Source organism: Varanus komodoensis, unplaced genomic scaffold, assembly GCF_004798865.1.
Source record: "Varanus komodoensis strain SLA01 unplaced genomic scaffold, ASM479886v1 scaffold47, whole genome shotgun sequence".
NCBI classification, from domain to species: Eukaryota; Metazoa; Chordata; class Lepidosauria; order Squamata; family Varanidae; genus Varanus; species Varanus komodoensis.
Genome location: NW_025336045.1, coordinates 6,579,486 through 6,594,088, shown reverse-complemented (window position 1 = coordinate 6,594,088; position 14,603 = coordinate 6,579,486).

The window sequence follows — 14,603 nt, the reverse complement described above, 5'->3', positions numbered from 1 at the left end:
TTGATTTAAATGGGACTTACTCCTATATTACACATTATTGCATGGCTTCTCACTGCCTTCATTGACATTTTAACAGTTTGTCCTGCACTGGTACCTGAACCAGAATGTACTACCAAACTGGCAATCACTATTTCCATAAAAAGAAAGGAAGAAAACGCAGACATGTTTAATAAAACATTTACTCTCACAGTAGATCTATTGTACTTGTTTTAGAATAGCTGCCACACAAACACATCTAAGGTAGCCCTAGACCAGTTACAAACCACCAAGAAGAAGAAAAGGAAAGACTGGGAGAAGGCATAAGCAGAAAAGCAGAAAAGAGAGCAGAAATGTGCATATGCTAATTGCTAATTAGAAATAATTACTAACATTGAAAAAGAAGCATAGTGCATCTCACCTACTGGAGAAGATTGTGACCAAGTGACCTATGTAACTGCTAAGTTTGTTATCTAGATGCTAACTGTTGATTAGCGATTTTAAAGCCTTAACTAGGTCAAGCTTTAACTACTTTCCTTTCTTAGGATACTTTATATATAAACTAGACTTTTTTTTTTTACTTGACAGCCCTTTAAGAAAGACAACACTATCAAGGAGAAAACTGTCAAGTAGAAAACATGGCTACCTGAGGAGTAATTTCAAGCAGTATGAATTGCAAAAGAGTGAATAAAGCTCTGCCTTTCAAGTCTGGACTCACGGCTTTTCTTTTGCAAACTGTGCCTGGCAGATTTAGGAATGTCCTCCTTAAAGCAGGATACATGGGCCACCCTCATACAGCACTGCCATATTGCCTCCACATATACAGTGGTACCTCGGCTGATGGATGCCTTGGTTCATGACCTAATCGAGTCACAAACAAAAATTTCATGAAAATATTGACATGGGTCACGAACTCCGCATTGGGTGGCGACCAAGATTGCAGCCGTCTCCCCACCCCACCCCGAGTGGGGAAATGGCCACAATCGCAGTTGTGTTCGTGCAGGAAAGACGTGTGTGATCACGGGCGCGCTCCTGCAGGAAAGACGGGCACAGTCTTGGCCATCTCCCCCACCAAGACCACGGGGGGGGGGGAGAGATGGCCAAGACCACGCCCGTCTCTCAGTCCCCCAGCGCACCCCATTCGCACCCGTCTCTCCCTCCCCCAGCGTGTCCCATTCATGCCCATCTCTCCCCCACCCCCAGCGCGCTGGGATGACGGGCAGGGATGTTTTACATTGTTATTTATTTTATATTGTTAATTTTATATTGTTATTTTTGTAATTTATTGTATTTTATTGTGTTGTAAGTCGCCCCGAGGCTTCGGCAAGGGGCGGCATAGAAATGTTTTAATAAATAAAATAAATAAATAAATCTTGGTCATGCTGGGGTGGGGGGAGATGGCTACTTTTGTGCTTGGGGTGGGGAGGGGGAGCTGGCCACGATCTTTGTTGTTCTTTGTCACTTTGCTTCTTCACATTTTTCTGATTTAAAAAATGGTTACAGAACGGATTAACCTTATTTACACTGAACCTTATGGGGATTTTTAACTTGCCTCATGACCAATTTGGGTCACGCCAGAGTCCTGGAACAGATTAAGTTCGTGAGCCGAGGTGCTACTGTATACCTTCTCTGTGGTGGCGCCCCATCTATGGAATGTGCTCCCCAGAGAGGTCCGCCTGGTGCCGTCATTATATGTTTTTCAGCGCCAGGTTAAGACCTTTTTATTTGATCAAATGTTAATACGTTTTAATATTGTATTTTTACCATTATATTTTATCCACAGTCAGAGTGGGTTGATAATTTACTTATGTTTGGTGATATTTGTATTTTATCTTTGTAAGCCATCCTGACGCTTTTGCAAAGGACAGCATATAAATATCCTAAATAATAATAATAATAATAATAATAATAATAATAATATATGTACACTAGAAGTAGCTAGGGATGTAACAATGAAGTTGCTTCCAGCTCCCACTATTTTCAACGTCTGAAGTCGCAAGGGAGAAGAATGAAATCTGAACATCAAGCATGCACATGAGCATGTTACACACAATTATAGAGTTGGGAGGGACCTCAGGGATCATCTAGTCCATGGGTCCTCAAACTACAGCCCATGGACCGGATCTGGCCTTCCATGCCCATTTATTCTGCCCGCCTCACAGGTTTTGGACTTCCCGTGCCTGCTGCCGCCCCCACCCACCTCACTGTGCATGCTGCGAGGCGGTGGCTTGCTCGCTCGGAGATCGTTTGGGACTCGCTCAGAGATCTCCAGGCAAGCAAGCCACCACCTCACCTGGCACCCCCGCTTCACCAGCCTGCACCCGCCACCGCCACTGCCTTTCAACTGGCCCCCTGTTGAAAAAGTTTGAGGACCCCCGATCTAGTCCAATCTCTTACTCAGTACAGACTTTGTGCTACACATAGAGGGCATCTGCACAACATCTCCCTGGAGGTCAAAACAAGGGCAGTGTTTTATTAGTGACAAGTACTCAAAAACAAAGAGTCTCACTGGTACATTGTGACAGTGGGAGCATAGGTGGCACGTAACAACCAGATGACAATGCAGCGTTGTCAAATCTGGCTTGACGTGTAGCTCGCATTCCTCCCGGGCTCTCAGTGACAGGGCCCGAGAGCATGAATGGGTATAAAAGATTAGGTCCTGCCATAGCAGAGGTACTGTATCCAGGAGAGGCCCAAGTGATGCGCAGCCTTCTCAACAGAAAACAGAAACGCTGTTTCTATGGATACACAGAAATAGCCCCATTGTACAAGTCTGGCTTGCTTTCCTGTCATCAATGTTTGTGTGTGAATTTGTGAGAGGTTGCATATGAGACTCGGAAGACATAAATCATTCTGTATATAGAAGTAAATATATCCAAGAGCTGTTTTGACAACATTGGTGCGATCAATTACGTGGGTTCTTCTGTTGACTGGAGAAATGCCTGTGTTCTGTGTTCATGCATGTCAGAAGCAAGCGGGATGCACGTGTGATATAGCATGCTTGTGTGCTGTCTTGCTTGGATGGGCTATCACAGGTCAGAGGGGATGGCAGTCTTTTTTTAACCAACTCCACCCCTAGGAATGTGGCTGTGGCTGTCCCATCGCCACTGGGCCATTCTCAGGCGGGATCTCCATGGGCCAATGTGTCTTATCACAGTTCTGCTGCTGCAGCTTTTGGTAACTGCTCCAAGAAAGACCAGTATGACCCACTGTCACATTACCTCTATTATGGTAAGCTCTTCTCTGCTTCCAGAAAAAATTAAGACGTTTCTCTGCACCTTGAAGTTCATAAAAATTGTCCCGTGCTGAAAAAATGTGGGCCTAGTGCTTCATCCCAGTACTCAGCATGAATCTGCATAGCAGTTCTTGCTTTGAGTTTGATGCTTTAGCAGAGAGGTGCAGAACCATACTGTGCTGGAGGGTCAGGTTGGATTGCTCTCCCCCAGGCTCTCCTCAGACCAGATCAGTAATGGCCATGCACATGGATGTTATCACCCCAGTCCCGAGCATATTGCTTTTTTCCATGCTGGGGGAGAACATGATAATCATGGAGAAAGGGGTTCAGAGAAATTCCTAGCACAGAAAAGGGGATTCTTCCCATGGCTGCTCATCCCTGTGCTGGCCTCCACCTGCCTAAATCTCCATTGTTATCCCCAGTTTGAAATTAGAGATAACAATGGGGATTCTTCCATGAAACAGGGCATGGAAGCCATCCCCTAGAGAAACCCAGGATGACTCTCTGCAGAGAAGATGTGGAACTGCCACAAATGCAATGTTCATGCTTAGAAGCTTGAAGTGATATCACAATTATATTCTCCATCCTTCAGCAGTACCAAACAGTTTGTGGTTTATAAGGATTACATTGCTCACCTCCCTTGTACTCATTCTCAATGCAAAATGCCCTACACTGCTATCCTCTATGGGGAGTTAGTCCCCTTGATTTCACAGGGTCTTATGTTTTAGTAGACATGCATAGCCATTGCCAATTTAAGCAGCTCTGTCTGGATTCTAATTTTTGTCATACATAACTCGGTGGACTTACAAACTACTGGTTTTTGTTATTATTACTCCTACTGCTGGTACTACTATTATTACTTTGGAGCAGGAAGGATTTGCACAGTGAAATGCTCTCCTGATTGCAAAGCCTCACCCACTTCCCCGAGAGATATTTCTGATTCCTTCACAAAGCTTCAGGGTGACTCCGATTTGTTTTCAGGGTGGAGGATCTGTGCTTCACTTCCAGTAAATCCAAAATCTGTCTGAATCTGCTCAATTCACTTCAGGAGTTCGGATTTGTCTCAGGCTAATGCATGCACACCCCTCTTAAATAGAATAGCAGTCTAACCTCTTGCAGATCTATCAGTTAACATAGCTATACATCAAGTGAGCTCACTGAGCCAACTTTGCTAAGCTGGAAAGGCAAGGACCTGCAGCTGGATGGGTGAAAGCATGTGGAAGTGGAGCAGCAGGTTGGACTTGATGGCCTTATAGGTCCCTTCCAACTCTACTACTACTACTGTACTTTACTTTACTCTACTTTAATAAAGCAGTGGGCTTTCCTAATCCCCACCATCTCATCTCATGTTCCTGCTCTTGATTCTGTGCACAAAAAATCTGTCTTCGAAACTTGAAATTAACTTTCAACTCAATTGTTTTGTTGGGTACGACCATCTGGAAAGGTATCCTATATAGTTCAATTCCTTTGTCTGGACAAACTGATCCTCTAACTAAGGGAAATAAAATAAGAGAAGCATTACATTAAAAGCAGAACTCTTGGTGAGGAATAGTATTTTATACACCACACCAGTAAGGCTCATTCTATCCATTATTCATTGTCTCCTCTGCCATTCAGACCAGTCCTTGACTGTGCTTCTGTCCTGTAGTGCTGACAGCATTAACTGTGCTGCTGATGCTTTGATGCAACCCATTCAGCCATGTGAGCACCACTCCTTAGTAATTTTGTAGAATACTCCCCAAATTGCACCAGCTAAACATGAAAATGCTGGTGGAAGAAACATTCAGCTTGCATGCTCTGAAAAGTCTGCAGGCTGATTTTTGATGTTCTTGTTGTTGTTTTAGAAAATGAAGAGCAACCTCTCTAACAAAAAGGAAAATGGTTTTTGCAATTTAACTAATATTTTGATGTCAACAGAAAGCATTTAAATTAAGAGGAATTATGGAGGAATCACTTGTCTTACAAGGCTTTTGTAAATGGAGTGAGATGAGAGCCTACATTTTTAGTTGAGCAGTTTTGCATCTTTCCCTCCCCCCCCCCCCCCACTACCCCCGGTTACCTGCAGAATGCTAAGTCACAGGAAGCAAACCAGAGGGCTGCACAAGGACTCAGCCCTTGGGTGGGTGGGTGTTTTGCCAGGAGTGTACACTGCTCCTGTCATCACTTCAGCAGAAGGGCCACTGGCACAAATAAACAAAATAGAAAGAACTGCAGTGTGTTCTTTGCAATCACATTTGGAGGAGGATTAGGCAAATTTGGATGCGATAGCACATGTTCCCTTTCCTGACTTCAGATATTTTCAGCATGAACTCCCCACGTTGCTCTCTCCCTGGCTCATGAGAGGAAACATGCATTTTTGTTTGTTAAATCTAAAATTATTTCCAAGCCAGTTTCAAGAGTGGAATCTTCACAAGGGAGAGCAGAAAATAAAAGCAATACAGAAAAGGTACATTAAACATCCATTAAATGTATATTCAGTCAAAATTAAATCGAAACAGCGATTATCAATTTTTACAAAGCAATAAACACAGTTCTTACCATTGAAACCCAACAGCTCAAGTCACTACAGGAAAGCCAGCAAAAACAGACCAGTCTTCAGAGCTTTCCTGAAAACCAGCAAAAAAGAGGCCTGGCGTTTATTGCAGAGGTGTAGAGCTACCACTGAGAAGGCCCTGTCTCTTTTTCTCACCAGTTTAACCATCTTTCACATCAAGGAGTGGGGAAGGCTCTGTTGATTACATCAAAGTGCAAGAGATAAAGGAAAAAGCAGTCCCTCAATTTGAGCCCAACCCATTTAAGGCTTAAAGTCATGAAGTAGGATTGGATACAACAGGAAGAATTACAGGGGGAATTACTGCAGGAAGAGAAACTGGAATTCTACCTTGCCATAACATGGGGCAAATAGTAATAGTGTAGATATTGCATGCAATTATGGGTAAAGCTCATGATTAAGAAAGCAAGGCACAGGGAAAATATATTCCTTCAGCAACCAGCTCTCCAAGGAAGGAGAGTGTGTATGTGGGGCCGGGGGGGGGGGGCAGAAACATTTAGTTAAAAAGAAGGACCTAATGTACGTGGCCCATTTAGAATGGCACAGCATAATTTTTTTGGTCTTCAGGCCACCCTGGAGAAATGAAATCTTTAAAGACAGCCTTATCAGTGACTAAAATAAATCTATAAAAATGCCACCCTTTTCCAGATACTCAGAAAGAGCAGAGCAGTCTTACAGAGTAAGATTTCTTTGGAGGTTTGTTGCCAGTGACTGGTAATCAGAAGCATCGCCTCAAATGCTAATCTAGCCAGCAGGACTAGCAAACGTTGAGATTTATCCTCCATGAATATGTCCGATCCCCTTTTAAAGCTGCCTATCCCTAAAGGCTCTGGCAGCAAATTCCACAGTTTAACTTGCAGTGTGAGAAGAAAAATTTCCTTTTCTCTGTCCCTGAATCTCCCATAATTCAGCTTCATCAGCAGGTTCTGATTCATCCGCTGAAGAGAACACGACAGAATGCTACTATTTATTTATATACTAACAGTGAATTCATCCCCCATCTGCTTGTACAGTCAAAACTGCACCATCCATTCCTGACAAAAGAAGGCTTGAGGGTAGCCCAAGATATGAAGAAATAGTTATCTTAGCCTGGATGCAAACCATTGTGCTTCTTCTATGTCTTATCTCAGGAAGAAATTGATTTTTTTGGAAATTATATACATGATTATACGTTGCTTGTGTAACCTGAGAGCTATTTTCCTGGCTCTACCCCCCAAAAATGTTAATGACATTCCTTTTTAAATTGTCTCTCAAGGTAAATCAGAGGCAATTGTGTCGTCCAATTCCTTGCAATTAAAGTACAAACCCAGTATGGATTATATACAGAACATACATAGAGAGATCTCGGTTTATCATATATTGAACCAATGCTTTTGACCTTAAGTTGCCTAATAAAAACTATTCATGGAAGTTATGTAACAGCTCTGATCTTTCTATATGTGGGGTATTATTACTCCCTCAAGCAAAGAGAGCAGATCTACAGCTCCAAATTAAGATGAAATATATTCACTTGGTGAATTATGTAAGTAGCTGGAAATGAAGGTGACAGGTCTGCCTTCCTAAGAATGAGAAATTGTACCAGATGTGAACAACAAATGAACCAATTTTAACAAAACTGGTTCTTTAGGAAAATCATTATGGCATCGCTGCTTTTGCCTGAAGGCTTCATGTTTTGCACTATTTCTGATCTACAGCCTGCTTTTACCCTGACAGCTGTTTAAAAAGTTTATTTATTGATTGGGAAAGTGAGTAAATTTGGCCAAACTGAGTACATAATTTCTATTATTATAACTCATGTTTATTTAACATTACTCATGTTACAGATACTGTGCATCCAGTAGCTAGTAATTGTGATTTATACATAAATGTACTGGGCTCTCCTAGGGATAGGATATATTTCTTCACGAGTGTTAGGTTAGCTGGAATGGCTTAGCTAAGGCAAATAGTGTACCGTGTGGCATATGTATGTGTGTGTATGTGCACTGCAACTTTCAGTGTTTTTAGGAGAATTCAGTTATCTTTCAGTTGCTTCTAAGTTTTAACAGAATTATGTATTAGAAACTAGTCTAAGACTTGAAGCAAAACTACACGATTCCATTTGTGTGAATTACTGATAACATAAATGGTGGGGTTTTTTAAGGGGGAAAATAGGTGTAGGCGCTGGATCAGGACACATGCAATGGTGGTAGAAGGACTTTAAGCATTCACTCCTGCTGTAGTCCCAGACTCAATCAGGGCCCCCACATCTGCTATTGGCAATGGAAGGAAAACTCCTTTTGGCACAGTGGGAGGTTTCCTTCCTTCCTCAGTGCAGAGACCCAAACGGACTGGGCTTGCCCTGGAGCCAAAACCCTCCAATGTCCTCATGTAAGTCAGGGCCTCTTCACCCAATATTCACTGTATCCAATATTAACATCATTGCTAATTGCATGGATGGTATCACATGTAAGATTTGTTCTTGGGTTATTTGGATAGTACATAATGAGTACTACATACATGATTTGACATCATGTAGCTGGCTGCACATCCAACGGACACCTGAGCTGCATGTTTGACTAGTGGAGAAACAAGATGCATCTCGATGCTGTCATGAGGACTGGGTTGTAAACCATGGCCAGCCATGACCCAACAGCTCTGCTCCAGGACTATTTGAACCCCTCCAACTTCACAGCTCAGTGAATGGCAGGGAACAAATGGGCATCTATAAAGAGATGATTGATGGGCTTTCCATGTCTGGGTGAATATCCTGTGGGGAAGATGCATTTTCTTTCCTTTTACAAATCACATAGATTGAGGGTGATTTTATACAAATATTTGAGCTGTTAGTGCTACTTAATTAGTTATCAGCTGGTCTATCAACTTGGCACATGGAATGGTGCCTGTAATAATGCCATTGCTTCTGAAATTGCTAAGAAATCTGGGACAGTGGGAGGCAAATTCCTTACTAGTTGGCCCAAAGCTATGAATCGTTGGTGTTCATATGATTAAAGCTTCTGCGTGCCAAGCTGCAAACTTCCTTCTGAAGGTACCCTCAGGAAAGGTGTCACTTTAATTGTTATTTCACATGGCCTAGGTTGTGACTGGAATTATTAACATGACAGCTGTCCATTTTGGGAGCCTCTCGGCAAGAAAAGCCTCTGGCCAAAGGGGAGGAAAAGAACCTGGCACCACAAGATATGGTGATCTTTCCTCTTTTGCTCTCAGTTAATTCAGATCTGAAAATGAATGTATATTGATGTTTGGGACCAACAAGAGTGCACGTTGTGAGCTCCAATAACTGTTTCAGATTCACCACAGAGCCAGTAGGTAGGCAGCAGTTGTAATTACAAGTCATGTGGGTTGTGGTGTTTGAGAGGCTGAATTAGAAATAGAATTCTGTGCCTGCTATTTTTGATCTGCTTTTGTTCCCTCGCCAGGGGAATCAAGTTGTCAATAAAAGGACTGTACTTTCACATCACCTTTGCATTTCTGCTTTTCTCCCATATTTAAGTGCTCCATACATAACACATGCTCTGCATCATCCGTCCCCAATACTTTATATAGGCTGTCTGACTTCTAGAGACCCTATATAGACCTGTTGGACCATGCTGATCTTCATGCCCATGCCACATCCCAGAGGGTCTTATCTGGCAGAAAGAAAGCAATGGCCCTTCGGGGGGGGGGGCACCCTCCCTCTGGATTGGCCTCCCTTCCATATGTATTTATTTATTTATTTGGGATATTTCTAACCCATCCAATCACTATGCATCTCTGGATGGCTTAGAACAATTCAATAAATACAAAAATATAAATATCATAAGTACCCCAAACAATAATAAAACTAATAATTAAAATCTATTAAACATTAAAATTTTGGGTGAATAAAAAGATCTTGGCATCAGTCCATATTACATCAAGGATTGACAATCATGTACTTTCAGTGATTACTTGGTGACCCTAGCTTTCCCTAACTATTAATAGTTATTTAAAAATTTCTCTACCAACCAAAAGCCTAAGCTCTCCAGGTGAGAAACAGCAACAATGAATGCAAGAAAATACAATATACGAGGGGTCTTCAAAAAGTTTCCACATTTTTATATCTTATAAATATTTTTTATATATTTTTGCTGATGGCATTAAAAAGTTTGTACGACACTGGGAAAAATGCTTCACAAAGGAAGGTGACTATGTAGAAAAGTGATGTAATTTGTTTCTGAAATTCTTAACAGAGTTTTAAAAGTGCAGAAACTTTGAAGAACCCTTGTATAATAAAACAATAAAACAGCATAAAATTTGTTGTGCTCTTAACACTGGTGTACTTGTTTTATTTATTTGTTGCGAAACACTTTGGGGGTTTTAAAACTGTAAGCAGGATATAAATAGTTTAAAATAATAAATTCTTCTCAGATGGCTGCACACTGCTTGCATCCACATTTGTGGTTCTGGGCCTCTTTGGGATGCTGGAAAGATTTGACCTTTGCTGTTTCCAGTACAAATGTATGAGCATGCTGAGTTCCACTGCCCAGTTGTTCCAACTGCTACTGGGTGGAGGTAAATAACCCAAGGGTGTTCCATCCCTGGATAGTCTGGCCTGATGCTCAAATGCAGAAGGCTGGGTTTTCAGAGGAAAGACAATGCAGAATTATCTTCCACACTTTGTTTTTGTGTTATAACTCTGGGTTGTCTTTCCTCCAACAACCCAGAGTTCACTTTCAGACTTGACGCTGAACATTCCTGGGTTGTTCAGCTTCACCTGGCTGTAGTGGGCCAGTCTCACCATTCATTCCCATGTCCCAATCCAAGCATAGCTGTGACAACCAAACTGGGCCAGTAAGTTTTAAACTGGCCAAGAAAGACTAGTGGCATTGCTGGTAGCTGAGCTTCTGTGAGAAATGGCAGTCTTAGGATGGGCACCAGTACTGAGAAGGACCTTGTTCTTATAAAACAAAGTTCCCCTGACGAAGGAATCCAGAGATGAGCATCTTCAGAAGACCATGAGACATGTACAGGCTGGTATAGGGAGAACTATTCTTCAGGTATTTGAGTCCAAAGTCATTTCAAGTTTTAAAGGCAAGTGCCAGCATAATTACTTCCCTCAGATCCTTCTGATTCCCCAAATTCACATCCCCATGCTGATTTCATTCCATTTTGAACTTTATGTATGGTCTTAGTACATTCCTATCTGCAAAGCAATCAACCGTAAGTAAGAGTATGCAGCAAGGACTCCTGAAATACAAAAATAACAGTAGCACAATAGAAAATGCCTTTTGAAAATGTATAATTAACTCCAAACAAAAGAAAAAGTGAAGGACAACTTTCATTTGGTGAGTGTGCTTGCTACTTTAGGCACTTTCTTCATGCAGAAAAGAATGCCTTTCTTGATTGGCCGCCCACATGCTATTTAAAATAGGGCCAGGAATTATGAAGCTTTTAAGTATATCATGTTAAGCTTTCAAAAGGTCATCTTAATAATCTGAATGCAGTCCATTAATATTAAATGTCCATTTGGGCACTGTGGTAGTTTTAGAAATTGCTGGGGGAGTGACAAAGCACAAGTCAATATTTTCTTGTCATATCACTATAGAGCAATAATAACACCACACTCTAAAGCTTAGAATTATGTTATTGTTCCCCACTTGAAGAAAAGAAAGTTTTATCTCAGAAGTTTCTATCTGTAGCTAGAAAATCTGTCACTGATAATTACTAATCCCTTGGGGGTAACTTTCAGATGGAAAAAAAGCAGTCAGTGATTGAACACCCCAGTACAATTTTCATATCAGTTGCTGTGGTCTCAAATATTTTTCAGCTGGACCATTTACACTGTACTTTGCAAACAGGTCTGGCATCAAGACGCAGCAGCTTTGGAGTCCTGGCAACCTATAGGGCTCATTGCTCCATTAAGCTGCATGGATATGCACATGGTAGGCATGTCATGAGCAGAGCTGGCTGGAGCCAGGGGTCAGACTAGATGGCCCAGAAGTCCTCTCCTGACTCACTCTGCTTCTGTTTCTAAGGTGTTAATGCAAGCCAAATATCTTGTCTTTGGCGTTTGACCCATTGATGCTTTCTTCATGGCATTCAGTCTACCTACTCCATGTTTCCTATTGCCCCAGGAATCTTTGAAAACCTCTGTAACTTGCCAGGACTCTTTGTTAGTTCCTGGAGCTTCACTGTTACCCTGGAAACCTTTGATATTTCCTCAGTCACCTCATTACCTCCCATATATCATCACTCTTCTCTGAAGCAGCTGCTGCGATGGCATCATTTTTTCCAGCTTGGTCACGTCTATAGGTGTCTAAACCACAAGAAAGCTGAAATTAGTTTGTCTCTCTCTTGGATCTTGTTTGGTCAATTTTTGTTTAACAGATTCAAAAGGGTTTTTTTGTTGCTGTTTACTCCTAATTCATATTAAATGGTAGGTGAGTTTCATTTTTTACTTGGAACCTGAGGTGCCATTCTTTCTATCTATGCAGACCTACCTGGCAGTAAGTGTGACAGAATTCAATTGGATTTACATCTGAGTAGACATGGATATATCTATTGTGAAAAAACAGGTAAGAATTTCTTTTTGAGCCCACCTGCTTTGCCTGTGGGGCCAACCACCACTGGAATGCAGCCCCAGAATGAAATTTGGCCCTCAGAGGGAAAAATTCTGCATCTTTGCGACAAAATGAGACTATATTCTACATTCCAAACTTTAGAAAGCAGATTAGTCCTTGTCCAGACCCTCAAGAGCCAGATGGTGATGTAGCAAATGAGATACATCAGAAACCAATCTGTATTTAATGTTTTGAAATGAAACATCTATTTTATGCACGACTCCTGAAGTTTTAGGACATTCTACTTTTGTACATATTGCTTTTTCAGCGGGAACATACTGAACTAAAGCCTAGGGGGGAAAGCCAGAAAGCAGATTTTTATCATCTGTTTAACGTATTCTGTATTCTGAAACATGTCCTTCATTTATGCCTAGATCTTTGTGGCTTGGCTGCCCATCTCCCCCAGCCTTCTGCCTACTTGATACACGTGAATGCAGGTCTCAGTGGCTGAGGGATCTCGGAAACACATTATTGCTTGTTCTGCAGTGTTGACAATCCTCTTGAGGAGAAGCTCTCAGAAAGATGTCATATTAAACTCAGTTATGTAACACTGCATTTTCCTTTGGAGACACAGTTAAAATTGATCAAGGTGCCATGCACCATATGCTAATGAAATATACATGAGAACAAAACACAGCAGCGATTTTTCTTCCCACTGCAAACACCCATACACTGGTTCTCTTTGAAAGTAAATGAAATTATTTGGCTGGATCGAAACTGAACAAGAGACAACTCCTATTCTGGACTTCCACCACTGGCAATGACTTTTCAGTGCTTAAAATACCAAAGAAATAAGGAGAATGAGTGGTTTGGCATAGTGCCTGCAGGGCAAGGAGCACATTCAGTCAAAACAATCCAGCCATGCAAGCTATGACACTTATTACAGAAGAAGCATCCCTTCTTCACTCGGAGTCAAACAATACATTATGTAAATTGTGCAATGCAGAGGTCCCCACAATGGCATCATGGCACCCCACAAGCACCTCCAGTGGCACCTGCAAAGACATCCCAACATGGTCCTACAAGCCTCGAAATGGCTTATTACTTCTTATTTTAGTGTTTACAATTAATCTTGCTTTTAATACACATACACAGATTTGTATGAAATGCATACAACATTCTAGCAATTCTACATAGGCTTCAACAGAAACAGTTGTTGTTGTTGTTAGCTGCGAAGTAACGTCCAGCCCATCACGACCCCATGGACAACATTCCTCCAGGCCTTCCTGTCCTCCACATCCCCCAGAGTCCACCCAAGCTCACGCCGACTGCTTCAGTGACTCCATCTAGCCACCCCATCCTCTGCCGTCCCCTCCTTCTTTTGCCATCTATTGTTCCCAGCATTAGGGTCTTCTCAAGTGAGTCCTTCCTTCTCATTAGGTGGCCAAAGTATTTGAGGTTCATGTTCAGTATCTGGCCTTCTAAAGAGCAGTCAGGGTTGATCTCCTCTAGGACTGACCGGTTTGATCGCCTTGCGGTCCAAGGGACTCGCAGGAGTCTTCTCCAGCACCACAATTCAAAGGCCTCAATCCTTCGGCGCTCGGCCTTCCTTATGGTCCAGCTTTCACAGCCATACATTGCAACTGGGAAAACCATAGCCTTGACTATACGCACTTTTGTTGGCAGGGTGATGTCTCTGCTTTTTAAGGAAATGGCAACCCACTCCAGTATCTTTGCTATGAAAACCCCATGGACAGTACCAAAACAGGAACAGACCCATATCCAAATACTTATGCATGTGCAGGTGGTGCTTCCATGCCACCTGTTCCTATATCAAAAGCCATGTAAGGTCCTTGGTGCATTGCATTACAGCAGGTGAGTTTTAAATCGTTACAGTGTTGAATATCCATCCTTTCACTGTCAAAAGAGAATCCATTTACACTAACCATTTATTTCCATGAAACGAATAAATAATTTAAAAGAGTGTGTACATTAGTGAATATTAAGGAGTGTTCCAGTAAACATTTATCAGTGTAATAACCTCCCAAAAAGGAAGCTACTGGCAGACATTGCCAAAACATTAGCTGTATTGCACCAGCAGCAAATAGCTGAATTAGATAACTCTTACACCACTTCTTTAAAAGCCACACCAAGATCCAGAGGATGTAAACTACTATCAACTATAGCCAATATTCTCCTCCTGGGCAAGGTGCTTCAGTGAGTTGTGGCCAGGCAGTGCCAAGCACTCCTGGAGGAAATGGATTATCTGGATCCATTTCAGTTGGGCTTCCAGCCCAGTTTTGGAACAGAAACTGCCTTGATT